Raw genomic sequence first — 11,317 nt, 5'->3', positions numbered from 1 at the left:
CGCAAAGCCAGCCAGGAAAACTCATGGCCCATAGTTTCTTAAAAGGCATTCAAGCCCCAAGGTAGGTGAAGGCTCCCATGAAGGTCCACACTGGCCTAAATTAGAAAGATCACACATAGTCAAGGATACTCAGACCTGTAATTCACACATGTTCCCTGTGCTCTGGACTCCCAAACTATTATTCTGTCTTCCAGACCCTGGATGAGTCTTAATTTTTTTAAAGAAAAAGAACAACCGAACCCCCAAACCAGGGTCTTAGATATCCCAGCTGGCCTTGACCTGTCTGAGGATGATTTTTAGACCTCTGATCCTCCTGTGCTGGCATTCCAGGTGTGCCGCACCACAAGAGTTTAAATAACGGTGAGAATCAAATCCAGGATCTCATGCATGCTCGGCAAGCTCTCTGCTGACAAGACTACAACCCCAGCCCCTGGCATAACCGGTCCACGGATGTTTAACAAGCCTCTGAGACCTTTAAACGCTGCTTCCCGAGGCTCTTGTCCGTACAGGCTGCTCTCAAGGCCACTATATGGTGTCCGTTGGGAGGACACCTGGAATGACACCTTTGCGCTCAGCTCCGGAGCAACTGCTATCTGCAGAACTCCCTACACAGACTAGAAGGAAGAAGCACCAGGCGTAAATGCCTCAGGTTGAGCAAGAGCCCCCTTGCCAAGAACTCCAGCCCTCACCCCTCTCAGCACCACCGCAAACTGCACAGGGACGCAACCCATTTCACATACAATGAACCCTGTTATGAAGGGATTTGAGCCTCATTTAACTCCTACTTTCGGTGTATCCCACACTGCCAAAACATGAGGAAGCCTATTTTCTCTCCTAAAACATGGAAATGCGCTGATATTTGTTGGGTTCCTACTATGCATCAGATACACTAATCTCCATGGTCCCATCTGACTGTCGCAGCCACCCCATGAGTTAGTGTGAGCAACCCATTTTACTCCTGAGGGCATCAAAGAGGTGAAGCAGCTTGGTTGGAGTCACCTGACTTGATTTGCCAAGCTGGGCTCTAAACGCCTATTCTACAACCTTTTAGTCAAAACAGTTAAACGGTGTCTCGTACAGTCCTATGCTAAAGGGCTTCCTTCCAGCAAGGACCTGGACCCTAGGCCTAAGCCAGGAAGAGCTAGTGCGTCCTCTGCATGACTGGCCCTGGAAGTGCAGTCAGAATGTAAACACTATGCCCCACCCTCCCAACCCTGGCTCACTGTGCTTTCTTGGGCAAGTTATTTACATCTCTGAACCTCAGACTACCCATCTGTATCAATAGGACTTTGTCACCCCGGGGGCTGCTGCAGGAGAGGCATAAAGTGACACTGGGAAGATGCTTTATAAAGTGCCACATGATGGGACAGCTTAGGCTACAAAGCCGTGTAACTGGCCAGCTGACTGAGTCTGCATTTCTGTTAGATTAGCAACTCCCTCGGCTCTTAGGGCTCTTAGCAAAAAACTCAACTCGAAATGTTAAGTTGACCTTGTGGGCCAGCATGATGTGGCATTTGTTCATTCTGGGTCCTCACAGTGTCCCCACTTCCTGGTTCCCGTGCTCTTGGTGTTCTTACGTCAGAGCGTTCGCATGTGCTATTTTCTACTCCTGTACTATTCTTTCTTTCATCTGTAGCTACAGCCCCACCCCCACGCTCTCCATCCCCACTTTGCACACTAATTTGCTCATTCTGTGGGTAGCAGATTAGTTTTGTGAGATTGGCCACACTGGAGTAGGTCTCTACCGTATTTCACACTCTGATAGCACGGGCTGTGTCCCTTCTATGGCATGAAGAACATAGTTACTTTCTGTGCTTCACAGGAGTGGTTGTTATGGTTTAATATGTGTCTTCGCTGCCCCCAACAGCTGGCAGAAAGCATGGTATAAAGTAAGGGCTGCCCAGTATGTGCTGAACATCCTTTAAGAATCCAGTAAATATTTTTGGTTTTAAACTTAGTCTTTAGCAGCTGCCATAATCATTATCAACAACACACACATATACATATCATATCATATCATATGTATGTATGTATATGTGTGTGTGTGTATGGATGGACGGGTGGGAAAAAAAGAATCCAGTAAAGAGCCAAATGGTGTGCACGCCTTTAATCCCAGCACTCAGGAGACAGAAGCAGGTAAATCTCTATGAGTGCGAGACCCAGCCTGGTCTACAGAGCTAGTTCCAGAGCAGCCAGAGCTACACAGAAAAACCAAATCTCAAAAAACCAGAAAAGAAAAAAGAATTCGATAAACTACTCTGTTCCTATTTTATCCCCTCTTACAGACATCATGTATTGCATTTAATATGCAGCAAAAGCTATTACCTTGTTTCCAATCCTATGTTGAGGCAGTCTCTCATACAAGCGTGCTCAGAAGCTGGGCCCTTGGGGTGATTGCATCATGGGGGCAATCACTGATCTAGTGTCCTTATGACAAGGGAAAGGAGGAACTGCTGCCAGGCCTCCTGCCACGCGGTGTGACAACACAGCACCAAGTCACCACCTTTGTTTTTGTTGTTGTTTTAGTTTTTGACACAGGGTCTCCTGCAGCTCCGACCGGCCTTGAACTCCTGAGAGTGCTGGGGTTCAGATTCACCGCCATGCCTGGCACAAGGCACTACTATTGACGCACAGAGAGAGCAGCAGGCCCTCACCAGACAGGGAAGCTGCAGGCACCCTGACCTTGGGCTCTGTAGCTTCCAGAACTGTGAGCAGTAAGTTTCTATTGTTTATAAACAGTTTAGACTTGGGGGTGGCCTGACGGCAGGCTAGACAGACCGACCAGAACCAGCCTTCTGGACAAGAGAAAAGGCTTCTGTGCTCAAACACTTCATTAAAAAGATGATGGAACAGGTATAGACGGGTTTTAATTTTTTTTTTTTTTTTTTGGTTTTTCGAGACAGGGTTTCTCTGTAGCTTTGGAGCCTGTCCTGGAACTAGCTCTTGTAGACCAGGCTGGTCTCGAACTCACAGAGATCTGCCTGCCTCTGCCTCCCGAGTGCTGGGATTAAAGGCGTGCGCCACCACCGCCCGGCTACGGGTTTTAATTTTTTTATTGAATTTAAAATATACTTATTCTTTGACAATTTCATACATGTGTACAATGTATCCTGATCATTACCCACCCCACACTCCACCCAGACCCCTCCAACACGCCTCCTCTCAGCTTCATGCCTTTTTTCTTATAATTCATTGAGTTTTATTAGTGCTGACCAAATATGCATGAGTGCTGGACCACCTACCGGAACGTGGGCAACCTACCAGCAGCCACTCCCCTAAAGGAAACTGACTTATCAACTGCTAACAGTGAGGACAGCTGGGGTGGGACCTCGTTGGCCCCGCCCCCATCCTGCTGGAGTGTTGACTGGCTTGATCTTGTGCAGGTCTTATGCAAATAAGCTCAGCTGTTGAATTCACAGGAGGGACAGCCACGCTGAGTCCCGGACACAGCGTCTCAGAGCAGTATCCTGTCTGCCTCCTGCTCTTTCTCAATGTCCCCTGAGCCTTGTCCCAGGGCTGAGCATACACAGTCACTGATTCTCAGCAGTTTGATCAGTTACAAGCTTCGGCATTAACCACTGACCGTTTAAAAAATAAAAGCTTCGGGGCTGGAGAGATGGCTCAGTGGTTAAGAGCATTGCCTGCTCTTCCAAAGGTCCTGAGTTCAATTCCCAGCAACCACATGGTGGCTTACAACCATCTGTAATGAGGTCTGGTGCCCTCTTCTGGCCTTCAAGCATACAGACAGAATATTGTATACATAATAAATAAATGTTAAAAAATTTAAAAAAAAATAAATAAATAAAAGCTTCTTAGACCAAGTTTGATAGCAGTACCAGTCATAAGCATCAATATTAAGAAGTCAGTCTGTCCTCACATGGCCACCACGGACAAAGAACATTTTCATAGTGGGAAATCTCTGGAAACAAGAAGCCAGGAGATCTCGGGAACCATGAAGGATGCGCCCAGTGAGAGCACTAAGGAAACGGGTGGCAGGATGGCAGCAGCTGTTTATCCACAAGAGTCACGGGAGAAGAGTCAGCCTGCTCTACAAGCCACGCGCCCCCCCCACGCGTGCCACGTGCCCCCCCACGCGGGGGGGGGGGGAGACCCTCCGTGTACCGTGGATGAAACGCTCTGGCTAATAGCTTAGGCTTCCCAAACCCAAAGAGGCCCATCCCTGATTGACTAATAACAGGAAAGAGCATCTGCTTACATAGCAAACCGCTCTAGGTGCTGATGACACTGTGGTGAGCAGACACCGGAGGTAGTATCACCACCAGGCCCAGGGCAGACACAGAACTTACCCAAACCTTAGCCAGCTGGAAGCCCAGCTCTCCCAGACACCAGGCTTGGACCGCAACCAGGTGCCAGGTCATATGGCTTAACAGGGCAGGAAGAAACGGGCCTGGGAGGGAACTCAGCCTCTTTGGGGTTTATCGCCCAGGCTGAGAGTACAGTGATTGTCCTCTGATGGGAGGAAGGAGGGGTTGCACACCAAGAGGACGAGCCAGGCCCTGATGATGTCTTCCTGGGAATCTAGGGGAGTCTAGGACGGGGCAGCAGCAGCTCTGAGGTAGGAGGGGGGTTAGCTGCCTAGAGGGTGCATACTCAGCAAGGACAGTTCAAAAGGAAGCTTTGATGGGGCTTGCTGGAACAGCTAGGATGCCAGGCTAAAATTACTGTACCTGTCCACTCTGTTGGTTGGGCACCAATTTGTTGTTTGAGGCCACTTGTTTGTTCCTCGCTGCTCAGCCCCGAAATAATCACACAGAAACCATATTATTAGCAACACTGTTTGGCTAATAGCTTAAGTGTATTTCTGACTAACTCATATCTTAAATTAACCCATCTCCCTTAATCTGTATATCACCACAAGGCTGTGGCTTACTGGGTAAAGTTCTGGTGTCTGTCTCTGGCAGGGCTACAAGGCTTCTCCCTGACTCCGCCCTCTTTCTCCCAGCATTCAGACAACCTTCCCCCTAGTTCTACTCTGTCCTATCCACAGGCCAAGGCAGTTTCTTTATTAACCAATGGTATTCACAGCATACAGAGGAGACCCCCACATCAAGTGTGCAAAGGGACTTGCTGCCAGTGACAACCTGAGTTCAACCCCCAGGGACCCATGTGGCAGAGGGCGAGAAGGACCTGCCTACTTGTCCTCCAACTTCCACACGTGTACAGGGAACAGGCCACACACACCCAATAAGATAAACAAGTGTAACAACAACAACAACAACAGTTCCAGCCTGATTCTACTGAAATAGAAGCGGACAGAACTGAACTAAGGGAGGCCACTGCTGACTGTGAGCACAGACTGCACCAGTGTGGGCCTCCTCTAGCGCCTGCTCCAGGACTCCCTCAGCCTCTAAGGACATCTAGCCCTCTCCTTCACACTCCTCACAATCAGGAGTGTGAAGTGTCTTTTGGGACACTTTCCTGACGGTGGGAAGATGCCCCCTGACTTCCAGCTCTTTCCCCGCCCTCTGCATTTCTTTGTTCACCAAGATGCTAAGCACTAGGAACGAACAATGCCGTGAGTAAAAGTGCAGACTTGAAGTCAGACAGAAACCTGAGACGTGGGAAGGGCGAATCTCCCCTGAGCCTCCCTTTCCTTATCTATAAAATGGGGCCAATGAGACCTTCTTTGGTAATTAATTGAGACGTGTATAGAAGCGCCTAGCATGGAGCCTGGAAGAGAGTAGCCTTCAATAAGTTTTAGTCATTATTACTGATATCAAGACAACTTTGAGAACAACCTGTACTTACCTGGCTCACTGGCTTAAGTGACACCATCCATCCTGTGTAGAACATACCGCCTGCACTCATGGCTCATCAAATGCTCACAGCCAGGATGCCGTGCGCTGTGCTCCCCCCATTTGGTTGAACTGCATGCTCACCGAGACTCATTTGTTTTTACCTCAGCCTGTTTATGCCAGCTGCACATATTATTCTTAGATAATTTAACTAAATGCTACAGAAACCAATAAAATATGCAGGGAAAAACTAACGTTGCTGCTTCCAAAGATTTCACAACAGTGGGTTGCTGAGAGTTTGTATCAAATCATGATTGCACACTGGCGAGACGGCAGGGAAATAAGTGGGAGAGCAGAGAAGACCCAGGACTCTGCCCTCACAGGGCTCCCTTAGCCCTTCCCAGCTTTCAGTTCCTGCTGACCAATCAAAGCTGAAAACAGGGGAAGGAGGTGGGGAGCTTTCTAAAAGTAAAATGTACATATATATATATACATATATATATATATACATATATATATACACATATATATATAGAGAGAGAGAGCTTTAAATTTCTTATGAGAGATCAACAAGTACAAAGCTGTTTTATTTTTATGTTTTGAAGCTGAAGGTATTAGTCAAGGCATTGTGGATGTACACCACGGACCAGGGATGATGGTGTCGACAGTATAGACATGTCCAAAGAAAGGCCTTGGCCCCAAGTCTGAAAAGTGAGAATTTCTGCTTTATTTTATTTCTATTTTAAGCTAAAATAAAACATTTGTGGAATGTGGTGGTCAACTAGAAAGTGATCCCAGCCTTTAAGAACCGAGGGAGACAGACAAGCTGCCTGCCTATCACTGTGGGCCAGCGTGGATGTTAACAGGGCAGGTGGGAGTGGGTGCTCAGCTCAGACATCTGTAGAAGACTGCCGCGTGGACTGGTCCTGAGCTGGCTCTGCCTTCCCTCACCTCCACCTCTCAATTCCTTCCCAACCCTCCTCCATAATAAACGGGCGATCACTACGGATGTGGTACACATCAAATGAACGGCCAAGGTGTGAGCGTGGTGGTCAGCGACCATAGGAGTCGGTCCTCTCCTTCCACTGTGTGTGTCTTAGGGACTCGAACTCAGGTCGCCAGGCTTGCTGGCAAGCACCGTCACCTGCAGAGCCACCTTGCCAGTCCTGTATGCAGTGTTTTCGCACTATTGCCTTGTGTATTAGAGCCATAGCCGGATTCATCTCTAATGTCGGCAGCTTGCGTCTTCTTCTATCAGTGTTGTGAGAGGATTGTCAATTTTATTGATTTTTTTTGTGTTACTGATTTTCTCTACTGTCTTCGTTTCCAATTTCACTTATTTTTCTGTTCTTGTCTTTATTATTTCTTTCTTCTGCTTGCTTTGGAATTATTTTTGCTCTCTCCACCCGGCCACTACCCAATTCTTGAAACAAGAGCTTAGATCGTTGATTTGAAAGTTTCCTGCTCTCCAATATGTGAGTTCAGTGTATACACTGCCCCATCCACCAGTGTTGAGGTTTGTGGCCCCCAAGTTTTGATATACTGTATTGTTATTTTATTTAATTCAGTTAACTGTATGTGTGTGTGTGTATCCATGCATGTGTGTATACATGTGCGTGTGTCCGTCCACACACGTGGAGGCTAGAGGTTGACATCAGGTGACTTCTCTAGTCAACTTCCACTTTATTTTTTAAAAAACTTTAAAGATCTATCATTTCATTTCATATTATGAGTGTTTCGCCTGCATGTATGTCTGTGTACCACACGCATGGCTGGTGCCCACAGAGGGCAGAAACTGGAGTTATAGACGGCGGTGAGCTGCCATGTGGTTGCTGGGAAGTACCCGGGTCCCCTGAAAGAGCAGCCAGCGCCACCTCTCCGGCCCCCACTTTATTTTTTGAGACAGGATCACTCTCACTGAACCTGGAGTTGGTCAGTTAACTGCACTGATTGGCTAGCCAGGCCTGAGCTCCTCCTACCTCCAGCTCCCCAGGCTGGGGTTATAGACACCCCTACTCCACTGGCTATTTCACCCGGGTGCTGGGGAGCAAGCTCAGGGCTTCACGCTTATCAACAGGCACGCTGCTGGCACAGCCATCTCCACGGCCCCTAACTTAGCAGCTATTTTAAATTTCCCTTGTGACTTTCTCTTTGACGCCTGCATTATTTACAGATGTGTTATTTTTGTTTCCAGTGTTCAAAGATTTCCCTGTTATCCAATGATAGCAGTTTCTAAAAATAATTTCTGTTTGGTTTGGTTTGATTTGAGACAGGGTCTCACTATGTCAGCCTGGCTAGCTTAGAACTTGCTGTGTAGACCAGGCTGGCCTCGAACTCATAGAGACCTGCCTGCTTCTGCTTCCTGAGTGATGGGTTAAAGATCTGTACCACCAAACATGGCTAAAGTTAAATATTTAAAAATTCCACTTGTAGTTGGAAAATGCATTCAATATGTTTTTAAATGAATTTAAAAGTTGTTTAGGAGTTGGGGTACAGGCCTTTTGGAGCTGAGGCAGAAGGATCACAGGTTCAGCGCAGGCATGGAAGGACAATTTAATGAGATGATGTCTCAATGACTTCTAAAGGGTTTAGGATACAGCTCAGTGGCAGAGTGCTTGCTTGCCTAGCATGTGTGAGACCCTGGGTTCAATCTTCAATACTGGGTAAAGAAAAGTTCAGTTTGCGTAATGACCCAGGATATGGTCTATCGTGGTGTATGTCCTAGAGGGAAAAAAATGTATGTGGGGTTGGGGCGAGTGGGTACGTGTGTTACAGCTGACTTGCAGAAACCAGAAGACAACTCTGTGGCTGTAGCTCTTCCCATCCACCTCTGTGCGGGTTCTGGAATCAAACCCAAGTCAGGCTTGACCAGAAAGCACCATCCCGCCAGTCCTACCTATAGGGGATGGGAAGGATGCGAATTTGGCTCTTGCTGGATAGTGCTCCAGACCTTAGGTCAGTCCTGGCGGCTGCAGGTATTGCTCAGCTCTGGTTTTCCATCCTCCTAAGAGGGGGCTGCTGAAGTCTTCAGTGGCTAGCGTTTTCCTGCTTCTTCCAGATCTGTCAGGTTCTGCTTCACAGTCTGCAGTTCTGCAGCTCGCTCCACAGACATTTAGGATTCCTGGGTCTTCCTGCTGGACTGACACTCATTATTTCACCATATCCGCTCTGTCTCTGATAACTTTGCTCGACCGTCTGCTTTGCCTGATGTTGATGGAGCCATTCCTACCTTTGTGATTGACACTTAGGAGATGTACTTTCTTCCATCCTTTTGCCTTCAACCTGGCTTGTTGTGTCCTTATATTTGAAGTGAGTTTCTCATACAAGCTATGGTTGGATTGTTATTTTATTTTACTTCTTTGTTCTGCTAGGAATTAAATCCAAGCCTTGTATATATTAAACAAGTGTTCTGCCTATGAGCTATGTCCCCAAATGTGGGACAGAATTTTTCTTCTTCTTCTTCTTCTTCTTCTTCTTCTTCTTCTTCTTCTTCTTCTTCTTCTTCTTCTTCTTCTTCTTCTTCTTCTTCTTCTTCTTCTTCTTCTTCTTCTTCTTCTTCTTCTTCTTCCTCTTCCTCCTCCTCCTCCTCCTCCTCCTCCTCCTCCTCCTCCTCCTCCTCCTCCTCCTCCTCCTCCTCCTCCTCCTCCTCCTCCTCCTTTTCCTCTTCTTTTTGAGACAGAACCTCCCTGTGTATCCTTGGCTGGCTTGAACTCACAGAGATCTGCCTGTCCCTACCTCTCAAGTGTTGAGATAAAGGCGGTGCCATCATGCTCAGCTTTTAATCATGCTTTTTACTCAGTTGTGCCAAACTCTGCCTTTATGGATATAAATTACTTATATTTAAAGTAATTGTTGACATCTGAGGGCCTAAATTTGTCATTATTTATTCATGTGTGTGTGCATGCTTGTGTTTGGAGGGGTGTGCACATGTGTGTGTGTATGCTTGTGTGTTGGTTATATGGATGTGTGTATGCTTGTATGGGATGTATATACACATGTGTGTGCATGCTTGTATGTGGGGTATATGTACATGTGTATCTACTTGTGTGGGGGGTATATGCACATGTGTGTGCATGTTTGTGTAGGGGTACATGCATGTGTGTGTTCATAATTGTTTGAAGGTATATGCACGTGTGTGTGTGCATGCTTGTATGGGGTGTATATGCATGTGTGCATGCATGCTTTGTGGAGGTATATCCATGTGTGTGTGCATGCTGTATGGAGGTATATGCATGTGTGTGCATGCTTGTGTACAGGTATATGCACATGTGTGTGCATACTTGTGTGGAGGTATATGTACATGTGTGTGCATGCTTGAATGGGGTGTATATACACATGTGTGTTGATGCTATGCTTGTATGTGGAGTATATGCACGTGTGTCTACTTGTGGGGGGTATATGTGCATGTGTGTGTGCCTGCTTGTGTGGATATATATATGCACATGTGTGTGCATGTTTGTGTAAGGGTATATTCATGTGTGTGCATACTTGTGTGAAGGTATATGCACATGTGTGTGCATGCTTGTGTGGTGTGTATATGCATGTGTGCATGCATGCTTGTGTGAAGGTATATGCACATATGCATGCTTGTGCGGTGTGTACATGCACATGTATGTACATGGAGGCCAAAGGCCAGTGTCAGGTGTCTTCCTCTATTGCTCTCCACCTCACACTTTTGAACAAAAGTCTCTCACTGAACCTAAAGTTCAACATTTTGGCTAAGCTAGCTGGCTAGGGAGCTCTTGGGATCTTCCTGTCTCTGCCCCTCAATGCTAGGATGATAGGCATGTTTGGCCACATATGGCTTTTTAATGTGAGTGTCAGAGCTTTGAACTCGGGTCCTCATGCTTGGACAGCAAGACTCTAGCCTGCTGAGCCATGTCTCCAGCCACTGTTTTACTTTTTGATTCTGTGTGTTTCTTTTTCTGTGGGTAACCTGAACACTTTTAAGAGTTTTTGCTTTCGGGGCTGGAGAGATGGCTCAGAGGTTAAGAGCACTGCCTGCTCTTCCAAAGGTCCTGAGTTCAATTCCTGGCAACCACATGGTGGCTCACAACCATCTGTAATGAGGTCTGGTGCCCTCTTCTGGCCTGCAGGCATCCACACAGACAGAATATTGTATACATAATAAATAAATAAATATATTTAAAAAAGTATTTCCTTCCTTCTTAAAAAAAAAAAGAGTTTTTGCTTTCTTTTTTTTTATAGTCGTTTTGGGTAGACTCACTTGGTATAAGTTTTTAAGTTTAACTATCTCACCTTGTACACACAGAGCACATAGGTCACCATAAATTATCAGCACAAATGAATCTTTCTCCCTTTAGTTCCCATTATTCTGCTACTTTGGAGCATGGTTAAGTATGGCTTCTACATGCACCAGAGAGTATTTCAGCTTTTGAGTCAACAGTTAAAAGTAATCTAAGAGGCAAAGAAGAATCTTTATACTTCTACATAGTTTTGCTCACTGTGTGTTTCTTCTTCCTGTTACAACGGTCCTTCTGTGTGTGTGGCGTGTACATGCGTGCACACATGTACAAGTGCCCATGGAGGTCAGAGGTCAA

This window comes from Arvicola amphibius, chromosome 1, assembly GCF_903992535.2.
Source record: "Arvicola amphibius chromosome 1, mArvAmp1.2, whole genome shotgun sequence".
Lineage (NCBI taxonomy): Eukaryota > Metazoa > Chordata > Mammalia > Rodentia > Cricetidae > Arvicola > Arvicola amphibius.
The sequence above is the reverse complement of the archived record's forward strand: the minus strand, read 5'-3'. Positions refer to the sequence as shown.